At 37.8% G+C, this 16,090-nt stretch overlaps 1 protein-coding gene across 2 annotated transcripts in view; it reads right to left on the bottom strand.

Moving 5' to 3' along the window:
* The window catches only part of PTPRE (protein tyrosine phosphatase receptor type E), a 145,203-nt gene extending 132,623 nt beyond the window's left edge, over nt 1-12,580 (bottom strand). Inside the window, exon 1 of one of the 2 annotated variants that reach the window (XM_088131868.1) lies at nt 12,286-12,580. The gene's annotated coding sequence lies outside the window, so the exon portion shown is untranslated. The remainder of the gene's footprint in view (nt 1-12,285) is intronic. The other variant, XM_088131869.1, reaches the window with a different exon arrangement.
* Between the last annotated feature and the right edge of the window lie 3,510 nt (nt 12,581-16,090).

The raw sequence follows: 16,090 nt of genomic DNA, 5'->3' as shown, positions 1-16,090 counted from the left end.
TTTCTTCCTCTGAGATTTACACGTGAAATATCTGTAGAATAATCAATAACATGTGTTCCTAGTGCAGAAAGGCAAATACGATGTATTGGAAACATGATTTGATAACTCCAAGAATATACCAATCAAAGGACAAAATTTGTTCAAACTGAAAGAAGCAATAGTACAGAAGGCAGAATTCCACTGCACATTAAGAGTATCTGCCCCTATTTAGTATAATCAAAGTGAATGAACTTGAATATTAGAGAGAGTATTTGGCTTAAAATAAATGCAGGGATGAAAAGCAGCAATACTGCTGTTAGTATCCACTATTGCTCATTCAGTCAAAGGAGGTGATGTGACCATACTTTCCAAAAGCAAATTCCACATCTTTGAACAGAGATAAAATAACGGTGTTGGGGATTTTAATTAACACAACATCTGTTAGAAGATGAACTCTGCTACACATGGGACTACTGTACGAAGAACTTCTGAAAGCTTCCTCTGGAGGGTGAAGAAAAACAGGGTATAAGCTTTCCTTGATAATGCTAACTAACAGAGAAGAATTAGTTGAGAAATGGAAGTAGCAGGAATATTGGGGGAATGTGATGAAATGATGCTAGAGTTTTTGATTTTAAGGGAAATTAAAATTGAGTCTATTTGAATATGTAACTTAAGCTTTTAAAAAACAGATTAAGAATGGTAGAAAAAGCTAATTTTAAAAAAGGCGCTCCAGTTGGGTGAGACTTTCTTTAAAAAGGAAGATGATCAGAAAACTAGATTTGGGCTAGGTAGCATACCAAAAGTAGATACAAAGCTGACTGGAAAACTGTACTCAAACAGCAGTCATCAATGGTTCTTCATTAAACAGGAGGCACTATGAAGCAAATTGCTACAAGATTCAATTCTGGACTCTGCCTCCTTAAACATTTTTATTAATTACTTGGATGAAGGTAATGGCTTATAAAATTTGCTTATGGTACAATGCCGGAAGGAAAATTGTGACTCACAAAGCCAAAGATGTCCACCTTCAGTGCTACATGATTTGTGAGCAGTGGAGCGTAGAATACATTAACACAGAATCAACACATCTCAAGAAAGATTCTGATGAACTGGAATAGATGAAGGCAATGGCAATGAGGATGATCGAAGAATTACAATACTTATTATTTATTTATTGAACAGTAGTTATACAAAGAGAAAAAGTACTAAACAAAGAATATACAATGTTATGAGGAATAATACAAAAAATAACATGAACAAATAAAAAGTAAAAGGCACCACTAACAAAATAGCCCGAAAGTTGTCCATAATTTCCATACAGCATAAGAGTTAAAAAAATTATACCTGATGTTCATGAATATAATCTGCTCAAGCTTGATAAAAGTGTGATGCTTGCCTCTGAAAGTTCATTATTCTAAATTTAAAGGAATTGAGAACACTCTTTTAATCCACAAATCAACTGTTAAAATTTCAAGACATTTCCAGCATTGTACAATTGCCAGTTTTGCTGCCAAGGGTAAGTAAACCATCAGCTCTTTATTTCTAAGTGAAGTGTTGAACTGTGAATAGATGCAACAAGTTCATTCTAGATGCAATAGACTGAGTACTGCAGATGCAACAAGAGCATTTGATTCTTTGTGTTGTAATGATACTAATTTTGCTAAAAATTGTATACCAGAAAGATGCTACTTTTGCACACATCCACTACATATAGTAAAAATGATCCCTCATGTATAGCACCTCCAATGTTTTGAAGAGTGATTAGGTAGTATTTATGCTAATCTAGCAGAGATGTTGGTTTATCAACATATGTATCGTTCAGCTTCTCAAAGGCATATGTTTCTTGCAACATGACTGTGGATGGATTAAAAGATTTTAGATACTTAATCATTCTTGTGTGCCTATAACATTGATAGAAGTAACTTGTACACTGATCACTCACTGAATATTTTAACTATAACTTGTTTTTCCAACTTTTCTAGCAAAAATCTTAAGTCGGTACTTCAAAGAAGAAACAATCAACAGGGAACTAAGGGAATTATTTCCTGCATTATTAATTCCTTCTAAAATAATATGAGAATACTGTTCTTTTACCACCTCCTTCCCTCATTCTCTTAATCCTCTCTCTTAACTGTACTCTCCCATCTCCATCCCATTCTCCTAATTTCCATCCAATTCCCCTACCATATTGCCCTCCCAGACATTTTTGGACTGAATGTGAACAGTGCTCACAAAGGATTTAAGTCATCTTTTCAGCCTAAAATGGGGGAGGGGGGCAGGATGGTGAATTCATATTCCCCCATCCCCATCTATCCCTAAGTCGTTTAAATATCAATGAACCGATAGACACTCATTCTATGTCTATATCTATCCTATTTATCTACAGGACTTATGTGGCTGCCTATCTCATACAATGACTCTAGGCAGCTCACAACAATCCATAAAATATAGTTAAAAACAAGAGTATCCTTTCCTCCAGGTGCCAGACCAAACATCTCAACCCCCATCCTAGCCCATCCCAGCCCGATAGAAGCCAAACAAATAACTAACTAACTAACTAACCTAATAAGCTTTAACTATTATCAAATGCATATTTTTAATATTTTTTCCCTTTCCCTTCTCTTTTTTTTATTCCTCTGCTATCTTTGAGTCCATTTATTTTATCTTCTCCTTAACTTAGGACAGTCATTCTCCTAGTATCCAAGGTCGCCTTCTGATAATTTTTCATGGGGTTTTCTTTAACTTTGTCAAAGCTCTGTTCATTTCAGAGAGAATAGAAATAATCTCCTTTCCTTGAATGTTGAAGATAATTAGCTTGAATGGAAGCTCCCATTTATACCTTATACCTTGTTTTGTTAAGTTCTTCTGTAGGAGGTTTGAAATCACTTCTGTGTAGAATAGCTGGGCTTACATCCTGGAAAAAATGTATAGTATCTTCTCCCCATTTTATTTCCTCCAGCTCACAAGCCTTATACACAATCATATCTATCACCTGAGGGTTAACAAATCTTATAATAGCATCTTGTGATTTTTTTTTCATTCTTGTGAGCCTAAGGTTGTATATTCTGTGGGCACACTCCACATTTTTCTTGGTAAGTTTACATCTGGCACAAGCTCATTAATTTTTGGAATAAGATATCCTAATGTCATTCTTTTCCGTGTTCTCCCAAAGTTTCTCCCTTGAAACTTTAAACTGTTCCTTCTGTTTCTATCCTGAACATCAGCCGAACCCAATTTCATGTTTATAGTATCTTTTTAAATTGTTCCAGTATCACTCTCATTTTTATTGCAGTGTCATAAGATTTGCTAGATGTCTGAGCAATCCCTGAAATCTGTTTAGTCATAGCCTTGACCTGCTTTTTAATATGGCCAGACATACCTTCAAAGTCTTTACTCTTCTTGATTTATCCCATTCTAATTTTAATTCCTGTTTAAGTTGTCCCACCATTTGGTGAATTAATTGTTAAATTAGATCAATATCTTATTTCAGCCAGAATGATGTTTAGTTTTAAGTCATACTGTAGCCTCTGGAGATCCTCCTCCTCCTCCATTTCTTCTTTTTTGTTACTGGAAGGGGGTGCTGCTTCAATTCTCCTTGAATTGTCCATATACACTTTTATTCCTTTGCCTCTTTGTGAAATATCTTTCCTGGACATCTCTGTTTGATGTCAACAAAAAAATAAAAATATTTTTATCAGCCAGTGAAGCTTTTAGCCAACATTAAATAACTAAGATTTTAATGTGGCTGGTTCAGGAGGAACACAATCAGCTCAACACCCCATCTTTCTACTGGCCAGAGAATTAGACATTAAAAAATTAAATCCACTGAAGAAAAATTGAAGAAACTGGGAATATTTATCTTTGAGTGAAAAAGACATAACAGCATTCCTCAATACTTGAAAATATGTCACACAAAAAGTTCAAGATATGTTCTCTATTGCTCATGGAATAATTCAACTAAATGCTAGGAAAAACTTCCTAGCAGTAAGAGCAGTTTGACAGTAGAACCAATTACCTAGAGAGACAGATCTTCACTGGATTTAACATCTTTATTACAAACAGAAAATAAAACACAGTGCTTTAAAATAGTATATTTCATTTACGAAACTTTTAAAGGCAACTAACTTTAATCTAGACTTGCAGAAGTGATTTTTTAAATCAATAAGAGAACTGTGACCAAAGAACAATGGTTTGTTCACCACAAACGAAATCTTTCACATTTAGCTACAAATGTTCCTCAAAAGGCCCTTTGTGTGCCACAGCAACAAGATACAGGCAGATGCAAAAAGCCATATTCCCCACAGGACATATTTTATACTCCGTATAAGAATCTGTAAGCAAGCTGCCTTGTGTCAATATCTAACCCCTGGGGGCAATGAATTGAAGAGCGCTATAATCAAATATACACAGTGGGCAACTATTTATTTTTCAAACACACTCTATTAAGTAACACCCATCAGGATTAAACTAGATGTGACATTCAGACTACAATCCTATACAGACTTATCTTGGAATAAGTCCCACTGAACACTAATAGGCATTTCTGAGTAGACTTATACATATATTTGCTTTTAACATGGAGGCTTTCAAAACATATTAGCATATATTTGGGGTTAGGTAAAAATAATTTGGATCGCAGTACTTAAATCAGGAGGAATTGCAACCTTTTCATTCCTTAATTCTAAAATAAGTGTATCTGAGGATGGTAATTAGTTTTTTTTTTTTAATTGCATTGGTTTTCCTCCCTAGGCTGATATCCACTTTGGATAATAGATTTTTTTCAGAATCACAGCAGTAGAAGAAAGGTTACATGTTGCCCACATATTGCCATTCCAGCAAAGAACCACTGACCTGTTTGTATTTTTTTAAAAATGCAATTCAATATAAGACCATGTTTAGTTCAGTACTATTAATCATTTGCCTATCCTCCAGCTGTAGGCAGTATATTGTTAAATGTGTAAAGCATGTGTTAACTGTCCTCATTACTCATGCTTACGTGCACTGAATACATCCCTACTGGAATCCATTAGGCGTGTCTCTTTTATTGTCACTGGTATTAGGAACATTTCCAATATTCACCCCCATTTTAGTTGATAATGTGGGCTCATAATGTGAAGCTCTTATATCCCACCAGATCCCCGTCCCTCTTGATTTTTAGTGGCTGTTTATTTTATTATTATTTAATCAGCTACGAGGTTGACCTGCTGCAAAATGAAGTACCAGCCTCAGGCTCTAGAAACTATTTTATTTCCTCATTGACTCACTTGAGCTTTGGAGCTACTCTAAAATATTCTATGGTGAGTGACTGAAGCCTAGTGCTTTATTTTGATATACATCCATCGCTTCCCTCCCTTAAAAAGGAAATCTGAGGATAGAAAGAGAATCCTGTTAATGATGTGTGGTGATTAGGAAATGGAACAACCAATCAAAGGATGGCAATATCACCTCCAGGTTTTATTCCAGCAGGAGGATGGAATTAGAAAGAGGAATTTGGGAGTTACAGATGGAAGGACAAATAGGGTGGGGGTGGGGAGGTTGGAGTTAGAGAGGCTGCCTTGTTTTAAAATTCATTTTAAGCTACTGTATTTAATAAAAGTCAATTTGTACCTTTGTTAACAAGATATCCATGATAACATGTATTTTTCCTTGTTTCCAAACAGTTATTTTATTTAGAAACATAAATAATTTTTAATCCCACAAGTGGATCTGGTGGTGGGAGCAGAACAAAAGGATAATAAAGGATTAGGCCCCCATAGCAAGGAGAGTATACAACATGGTGACATGAAAATATCTTCCTTGAAATGGTTAATTTATTGTGTTTTGTGATTTAACATTCATGGCTCAGCCTCCCACCTCTACCTTATATTTATCTTCTTATCTAAATTATTTATCTTTAATCCTCATTAGGATAACCCTTGCTGAAACTGATGATAAAACATAAGTTCTCAGAATCAGATGAGACCTTTTAGGCTATTCCTACTCAATGCAGGAATCCAAATATTCCCAACATACAGCTGTCTAGCCTCTAGTTTAATATATCCAGTGAAGCGGATTACACAATCTCTCTTGGTTATTGGTTCCACAGTCCAACTCTTCTTTCTATTAACAAGTTTTTTCTAATATTCAATCAGAATCTTCCTTCTTGCAACTTAAATCTAGTATTCCATGTCTTCATTCTGGAACAATAGACAACAGATTTTCATCTTGACTTCCTTGCAAGTTGTTTTTCTTTAACTTAGCAATTTATCTTATGAGAAATAAGTATTTTGTGCTTGCTTCCCCCTCCCCCTATTTCTGCCATTTTGTGAGAACATCTATATCTGTCTACCAGCTCAAAACGTTGCTGAGTACTTTTGATGAAGTACTTAATCAAGATTATACTTAAATTCTTCATTTTAAATAGTGACATTTCTGTATATTTGAAATTCCTTATCATTTACAAGTTGCAACCATTTAGCTGACCAAAATAATACCTGGTTTTATCCCATTTGAATTAAATTAATTTTTCAATCAGATTTCAACCATTCATAATCCTATAAATTCAAACTGCTAAAATTCATATCCTAGGCTTCTTAATCTTTTTTCTTCCCATTTTAATAGCACACGTCTTTTTATGATAGCCACCACTATGCAAGAATACATTTCTTCCCAACTGAACCCAATGTCACAGTAAACATGTTTTATTCCTCTTATAATCACAATCTGGCTAATTGAGTCCTCTTTTGAAACAGGAAAAGAGGCAATATCACACTTGACAGATTTCTTTAAAATAACAATGATATTGTGATAACTAAGAACTATTGGCTTATATAGTACAAAACCCTGAGCATTTTTCTTCTTCTTCTGATAAATATGGAATGAAAGAGTTGCATAGTAGTTAACCTAAGAACATAGGTAATGTTATATGCCACTTTGTACTCAGAAGAGCTCACAAAGTAGATCTACTGATTATTACAGCATAAAAATATATTATATATCAAGGATTATAGTCACACATTCATATTATCACTACATCATCACTGCTGCAATCATCAGATGAAAACAAGTATACAGAATTCAAACTAGTATAAACATATAGGACAGAATCCCTTGTTTCTTCAGCATTAACATGCCCACATTCTGACTCCTTCCCACCTCACACTTAAAAAAAAAAGGCTGTGTTCAAATGCACCCTTACCTACATTTAAGACAACTGAGTTCAGTGGGACTCATATCTGGTCAAATATGCATAGTACTATACTATACAATTATTTAAAATGCACATAAAATAAAATTTTAAAAGGCCATTCAAAGACCACAGTTGTTTACATATAATGCTAAATTGTTCCCATCCTGTGCTAAATTAAAGCAGGCATGTTTGGCTTTTACTTGGCACAAATTGTGAATCCAGTCACTGTGTGCTAATAAACCATTGTTTGTGGCTTAGTATTATATGTGAAACTGTTGCAATTTTAACAAATCATGGTTTATCACAATGTGTGAAGTCTGGAGGACAGCATAAAACACATGCCCAGCTATTGTAATTTACTGACAAGCACATACTTGCCTAACACCTGGGTGATATACTGGTAAAATCCTGCATTATTTAGAAGAACACCTAATTATAGGAATATCAGTGACTCTGTTAGGTGTTCAGCTGAACATATGCAGAATATTGGCTGAGGGGAGAATGGGACTGGTTCTGCACCTTCTTTCCTAACCTGCATGAATTTAGCTGAAGCCTGAAGGTGAATTATACATTCATTTGTTCTCCATGCAAACTGTGACTTTGCTTTATTAAGGTCCTAGATCATATGGAGAAATGTATTTATGCTCAAGCAATCGGAACAGTGGACCTCAACAAGAAAAGGACAGGGATGCATGCATGGCCCTGTTCTTTATCCTTCTCAGCCATCTGTTCATTTGGCACTAATAACACTTGAACGCCAAGAACAGGACAGGAATCAATGCAAATTCTTAACAAGATTCCAGAACAGTAATGTGTAGTTCTCTGATTGTTTCCTTCCCATCCCCACCCGCTTCTTTTTAATCTAGTTGAATCATGAGTAATTTCAAATTCAGCAAAGAACCAATGGGAAAATTGGTTTGGGCTTTTCTTAAAGAAAAAAGTGGTAAATAGCTACTGATGCTTCATCAAATTTGAGTATTCATTTATGCCCAGGTACTCCAAAGCTCTTAGGATTAAATATTTAATGGAAGTGTCTCTACTTAGGGCTAATCCGAAACAGATAAAGTGAGACTTATTTACAAACAAACACAAGGGAAGACTTCATAAAACAGAATTGCCTAGATATATACTGAGATTATAAGATTATTCTCCTCTTACTAAGATTCTTCAAGCCAACCCCTTTTGCTTCATTAGAATCTTTATCATTACACTGTGGTATACTATACCAGGGATAGTAAAGGTGTGAAGAAAAAGTTTTTTATTTTGTGACAGTTTTATAATCTTGCCATTACTTGATCCAGAAACAAAATGAAGGCATAATGTTGCACTGGCAAATATAAGCTTATCTCATTTTTTCCAACCAAGAAAAAAACTGTAATGCTAGCATAAAAATAAGTATACATACTAGACATACCAGCAAGGGTGCCACTAGATTTAATTAAATTCATTTGTCACGTTAATGCCCCTAAGTATCATATGCTATTCAACAGGGTAAAATTATTAAGTGTAGTGTTAAGGGAATTTAAATACCAGGAATTAATGAAATGCAACACTGAACAATTTCTGCTTTCAGTGACCCACACAATAATCTTAATTTTGCTCTGCAACATGTAATTGTAAAATAAACATAGACCTATAAATTGCTCCTTAATTGGATAGCATATTTCAAATTTATGAATATAAAGATAAAATGCTAGTTTAAAGTTGTTTATTTATTTACTTGTTTGCTGCCTCAATCATAGACTCTGGGGGTCACAACAATCAGCAAAAAACAAAGCATATAAACACAGAAATACCATAAAAAACATAAAATGTAGATTCCCACTAATTACCACTCCCACTTTTAATCTGAAATTCGTACTGTGCATCTAGCAAAACTAGCTACCAACTTTCAAGTTCTGTACCAACTCCTATCCAGACTAAGGGTAGCTTTGAAAAGCATTAGAAACATACAATTCTCATAAATCACAAGAAAAACTCATTAAGTAACACTATAACAGATTGCTCAAAACTGATAGTAGTGGACTGCTCTATACAGAAAGATTTAAGCAGCCTTAGGACATAGCTGAAAGGTCTGATATAGTACTACTCCTGATTTTCAACAACAATTCATAACAGTGTAGTATGAACACAGTGGCTGACAAACTTCCCACATATGGATTGGTAGACATGTCTATAATTCTAGATTGTTGCAGCTTACTTTCTCAATATAGTTGTAATCCTGAAGCCACTTTTCTGTGTTCAGTAATTTATGACAAAAAGACAGAACTGAACCCCAGAGCAGTATTAAATATTACAAAAATACATGGCTACTTTCAAAAGCCAACTTCTCACACTCCATGACATTTACTAAATACTCTGGTTTCTCTTCAGACTGAATAAATCTTTCACCTTAAAAATGTATCTCATATCCTTACATCATCACACAATGCTCTTGTGTGGTCTTATTCCATGTAGCTGGCTTCTTCTAACACTGCAATATACAAAACCACACCAGGATACAGAATCAATTTTAACACTGATTCTGCGGAAAACACCACAGAATGTATAACAGTATAAATTTGTTTAAAATGTTTTATTACTGGCAGTCCCAAGCTTTTCATAATGTATAGATTCTGTCTTAGAAGCCTATAGGTCTGGAGATCACAAGCCTGAGTGGGTATGGCCAACTTCAGGCAAAGAACATTTATTATGATCCTTAGCTTCTCATCTGCAAGCTGGAAGTCATGACTGAAGGAACTCAATATATTTAGCCTTGAGAAGACCAAGGAGAATATCAAAGTGTTCTTCAACTATCTGAAGACTGCAAAACAGAAAAAAATCCTAACAACAGCTAAAGAGGAAAACCAAGAGGTGGTGAGTTAAACAGGGTTCTGACAGAAACTGAGTTTATTGGAGATTTTTTAATGTGTACTCCTGCACTGACCGGTCAGTTGTACTTATCAGTACTCTTTCAAATGTGTGGTTATCAACTCTTAGATCAATATACCACATGTTGCTCTCTTTCCAGTTTTGTGTAGTCCTTAGATTCCCTACCAAATGATTGCTGATTTTTAGCAGCAACATAAGTCTGCTGCCAATTTTGGTGACATGGCTGTTGCACTGTTTTAACCCTCCAAAGAGGTAATTAGAAAATGCACACAACCTGCTAAACGGGAGGGGAGGATATTTATACAAGGTATGAAACCCTCCTAGGTTTACTTGAGTTATTTAAGGCTGAATAAAATATATCAAATATCTTGTATACTAAAATGCTATATAGAAGCACCAGGATTTAATAATCACAAATAAACATGTTTGGTCTGTATGGTCAGTCATCTTCAATTTATTCCTTCATACAATATTTTATGATGATCTGTGGTAATGTGTATCCATAATATCTTGTGAGATACATTATTTCTTTATTACAGACTGACAGAATATACATTAACTCTAGAACACTGCTATTAAATTAACCTGCAACTATCTAAATGATTCTCTGTCCAGGAGACTCAAGATCTAGTGGAACAATAGTACTGAATCCTCATCTCAGCTATCACTCGCCTAAACTCAGCCTTCTCCATTCCAGAGAAAAGCACTGAGAAAATGAATTCCACAATCAATATAAAGATTTTAATACATTTTGTCCAATACCACTACAGAAAAAAAAAATACAACCAAAGCATTTCAAATAGATGCTTAGCACAGATTCCATTATGCCATAGGCTAAACTACAAACCATTTGCATAAAAAATAGCTTCCTAGGATGTAAGAGATGCATAACAATGTTAATTAGTTTCAGTTAAAAACTCCAACTGGTAAAAAGTCTCAGCCAAAAGCCATATTACAAATGTATCTTCATTAACTTTCCCCCCCAACCTCCCTTGTTTAGCCAAGATGCAAGAGATGCTATTAGTCAGATGTGACAGATGTGGTACCACCGTTAACCTGGCCATCTCATAGTAATACAGTAGTCAGTCTCTGAGAATTAGCCTGGAAGCAAAACACTGTATACAGTTTGTCTCACTGGAGTCAGCAATCACACCTCAAAAGCTTAGGTGCTAAGATTGAAAGCATTAAGCTAGTAAGTTCCCAGCTCACATTTTATGGATGTGCCATCCTAAAGCCACTTAAAAGGGAAACTTCACCACTGAATACAACTAGATGTACTTCTGAGAAAACATGCACAGGATGGTGGTATATCTCCATTCCCATTTCACATCACCACCATCACTGCCCCCCATAGTGTGAACAGGAGTGGCCTACCTTACAAGGTTGTTGTGAGAACTTAGTATTTTTTTTCCTGCACTTTGCATAACATTATTTACCAATAGTTTGATGGATACATGTCTGTATGCAAGTGCTCGAAATGGTTAAATAAAACGCTAGCTAGGCTCAAATGTCTAAGCTGGATGCCAAAGGTTACCCCTCACTGTAGTTTAAATGCAAAGTAGCTTTCATTCCTCTTCCCACAAGAGACGTAAAACAGGAGTGCATAGGAATGTGATGTGTCCCTAAACTTTAATTTTAGTCAAGGAAGGCCAGCTAGACCCAGAAGAGCACCAAGAACATACCCTTCGGACCTGAAAGGCAAGGATGCAGAGCCTTCCTTTCCCCACCCACCCCACCCAAATGCTGCCTAAACAGCTGACGGAGTAGCTTTTCATTCGAATTCACCAGACGACTTTGCTTCCTGCCCGCCACCTGCATGGGAGCCGCTTGGCTTTCCTCCTTCATGGCGCTTTCTTTGCCAAGGGAAATGCCATTTCCGTTCCTCACACTCCCACCTCGCGGGGGGGGGGGGCGGCCGGGCGGGCAGCCAAGCAAGCAGAGGCAGCGGTGGGCACAGCACCCAGCCTCTCCCCGCTCGCCTCCTCAGCCTCGCCACCTGGGCACGGTTTGCTCCGGGGCAGCCGGAGCCTCTTTGCGGCGAAGGGGAGGTGCCGATCCGGTCCATGCCCGGGCGCGCCACCGGGCTGAGTGGGAGAAGCCAGCCGTGCTGCCTGCGCTGCGTCCCAACCCTTGGCTACTCTGAGGGAAAACAGCGGGAGCTGGCCTTACTCCCGGCGGCAAGGAGAGCTTAGGCGGTGGCCAGCCAGAACCCTTTGCCCCGCTTGGCCGCCCGGCCTCGTGTCCCGCCGCCTGCTCGGTTCGCTTACCTTCCAGGGACTCGCCCAGCTCGGCTCCTCAAGGCACGCCGGCTCCTCATACCCTCCTCACCCCGCCGGTTGCGAACTGAGGCGGCGGCGGCGGCGGCGGCGGCAAACAGGGGACGCCCTGGCATTCACCCTACCCGACGCGGTTGCAGGAACCTCGCTTGCAACCAAGCAGGAAATTTCCTTCGTTCCCCCTCGCCTGCCTGCCTGCCTGCCTGCCTGCCTCTGTGTGCAGCCGTAATTCAGAGGCGGTGCCAGCGGAGCACGGGAGCCGCCTGCTGTCCGAGAGGAGCCATGGCAGCAGCTGAGGATACCTACCTGCTCTGCTTGGGAAGGCACCTGGAGAACAACAGCAGGAGCCTCTTCGCACCTGTGACAGGACAGCCAGAACTCCCCATGCGGAGGCAGACCCACTTTCAGTCGGTCACTGGAAGGGGACATGTCTCTCTCTGTTACAACTAGAGGATGAGGATGTGGATGAGGTTCATCTAAAAATACTTCCTTACCAAATATAAAGAAGGGGATCTGGAGGAGAAGAAAGAGGAGGAATAATTATTATTTTTATATTATTCTAACAGTAAGACTTGACTGGTTTCTGAACCAAGCAAACTTTCCCTTGGGTAGTAATTGGATGGGGAAAATTAAGGCATCTTGAGACCAGCTTAATTCCTGGTGACTTACTTGGAGACATCCATGGAGTTCTCTTGACAGGACACAGAAGTCATTTGCCACTCCTTTCTTCTGAGAAGTTAATTTGACTTTGCATTCCAGCCCTGGCATTTCCCCCTCAAAGTACTAACAAAATCTAGCCCCACTTAAGCTTCCAAGCCCAGGCAAGGTTTTCCACCAGGAATTACTGACTAAACTGGGAAGATGAAAAAATATCCTGGGGAAAAAGCACCGACAAACACTGCATGTCACCAGGAGTCACACTCAACTTCAGATCATTTGCAGATATAAGATATTGTATTAAAATTATGTTCTATGCCATGATGAAAAGTAAAAAAAAAAAGTGTTATTCTAGTTTGTCCTTTTTGTTATACAAAAGACTCAGCGGGGCACAGCTCCTTTCATTATAGATGCTCCAAATCTCTGAATTTTTTTTTAATAGGTTTTGCTGACGATTTTCACAAGTATGCTGTTTGGGATTTCTAATTATCCCTTATTTTATTCTTTGTATTGTTTAAAAAAAATCTAAAATGGAAAATAACATAGTATTACTGGGACAACACAATTAGGCCAGGTTGTGACCTATGTTATGTCTTGACTTCATCATCCTTCAGATGTGCATAGGGCCTGTTTATCTGTGGGACTGCCTTTCTCCTATTGCTTCTGCCCACCTGGTACGTTCAAGCAAAGTGGGAGTGCTCCAGGTCCCTTCTATTAAATGTTGCCTTCATGTGGGACCTAGGAAGTATGCCTTCTATGTTGTGGCCCCCACCCTCTGGAATAGCTTCCCTCCAGAGATATGAATGACGCCCACTCTCCTGGGGTTCCAAAAAGCCCTTAAAATCTGGCTTTGGCCCCAGGTTTAATATGCTGGAGAGAAGGGCTGTCATGTTGTTTTAATGGCTGTTTTTAGTCCAGGCTGTTTTGTTTTGGTCTATGTTTTAACTGTTTAAACTTGGTATTAGATTTTGTGAGCCACCCAGAGTCTGCTGGAATGTGCGGCTATAACAAATTTAAATAAATGTTAAATTCCTCAGCATGACTGTTGCTGAGAATTTGGGAACTAAAAGCCCATATATGTGGAAGGAATCTAGCTTGGGGAATACTACATCTCTCATGTTTTCCTGTTTCTGTGTAGGTTCCACTTGTGCTAAAATATCGGCAGCGAATTCAGTTCAGTTACTGGCTGCTGATGCACTATCTCTATGCACAAATGTTTAAATATAATCATCATCACTTATTAAACTTGTACGCTGCCCAACTCGCAATGACTCTGGGTGGTACACAACAATCAAGCAAAGAAATTACAATAAAATCAATAAAGCATAAAAGATAAAGATAAAAGATAGCAAGCGCAACAGACCATATGGAGTGAAGCAAGGGGCCTCACTCTCCCTCCCCAAAGGCCTGGGTGAAGAGCCAGGTCTTCACAGCTCTTCTAAAGAATAGCAGAGTGGGGGCCATCCGGATCTCAGGGGGAACCTTGTTCCAGAGAGTAGGCACTGCTACAGAGAAGGCGTGTTTTCAGGGTCCTGATAGATGACATACTGTAAATATAACGGAGTATTGCATGATAAATATTCCAGCAATGGAATGCCTTCCACAGCTAACATAATTTTTATCAGGCCAAAATAATGTTATTTGGCTAGGCCAAGCACGCATACCATACTGAGGGTGCAAAAATCATGATGACCTTTAAACGGCAACAAATAGTTATATATTTTCTGCATCCAATGGTCATCTGAATTATTGTAGTCAAGATATGGTATGCCTAAAGCCAAGGTTAGGCAACCTGGTGTTTCTCTTCCCCCAAATATTTTGGGCTTCAGTTCCTACCAGCTCTAGACAATAAGCAAGTGATTGTGTAAGCTATAGTTCAAAACATCAGAGTTAGCCTATTGCCTTGACCAAAATATTTCGTGTACAGTATGTATATAAGAAGCTTGTTTTTATAGTTCTACTGTAAACACTGTCTTTATCCTAGCTGGTGTGTTTCATTTTCTGTTGCTTTTCTTACATCTTTACATCCCACTAGATACAGATCATATGGTCCAGAAATGTAAAAAAGCCATTTCCTCATGTCTACATATTGTGTGAATTAGGCTTGCTTCTGGCCAATTTGCATAGATATAAGTTAAAAGGAAATTGGAAGGAGTAATCAGGGAAACCATCTCCATGCCAAAAATTCTCTCATACCCATCTTCTCAAACCTATTTAACAATGTTTTATTCAAAGCATCTTTTGATGTACAACCAGCAAGTTATGCCTAGATGCTCTTGGCTGAGTTCATATATTGTTATTCGTAAATGTTGGTCTGTGGCTTAGCATGATGTGTAAACAAGGCCTATTTGAAAACTATGGTTAAAGAAATAATTTAATGTGTAAACCCATTGCCTCTGTGCAGATCTGAAGATGGGTTGGACTGTGCTTAGAATGCATAATCAGTGCTGTTCTTTCTCACAATCCAAGTCTATCCATCCACAGTTACTTCAAAATTATGATTATTTCTGGCATGCTCTTCTGCATTCCCCATCCCAAATTCTACAGTCAGTTTGCAACGCCACCTTTATGTCTTGAAACTGAACAAAGTTCTCTATGTCTATCTTTTCCTTCTTCATTAAGAGTTACTTTACCAGTAGAGAATAGAACAACTGCTTCTTCCCATTAATTGACTCTTTAGGGTGGGCTGAAAGTGGATCAAGGGATGGGAGTATTTTTACCACCTGACTACTTCTTCATCAGTATGCCTGTAGCTTCCAATATGTAAATTATTATTAGATGAGAATTAAATAAGAGGTTGAAGGGATTTTTAGAAGAGTTAAGAGGGAGGGGAGATGATATGTTTGTTAATATCTATTGAAGAGAAGGTCAGATGTCATTATATTTCATAACTTTAATTTTCTTTCTTTCTTTTTTCTTTTTTAGATTTTTTTTATCCCACCTTTATTTTTTTATAAATAGCTGAAGGTGGCAAACATACCTAATACTCCTTCCTCCTCCTGTTTTCCCCACAACAGCCCTGTGAAGTAAGTTGGGCTGAGAGAGAGTGACTGGCCCAGCTAGCTTTTCTTGCACTTCTTTCTTCTTTTTTCTTTCTTTTCTTTTTCTTTAGATTTGCTTTTTTACTTTATGTAAAATC

Source organism: Python bivittatus, unplaced genomic scaffold, assembly GCF_059951505.1.
Source record: "Python bivittatus isolate LINGU-HERP-01145 unplaced genomic scaffold, Pbiv_v1 ctg000980_np1212, whole genome shotgun sequence".
Lineage (NCBI taxonomy): Eukaryota > Metazoa > Chordata > Lepidosauria > Squamata > Pythonidae > Python > Python bivittatus.
This window is presented reverse-complemented; position numbering and strand designations above follow the sequence as displayed.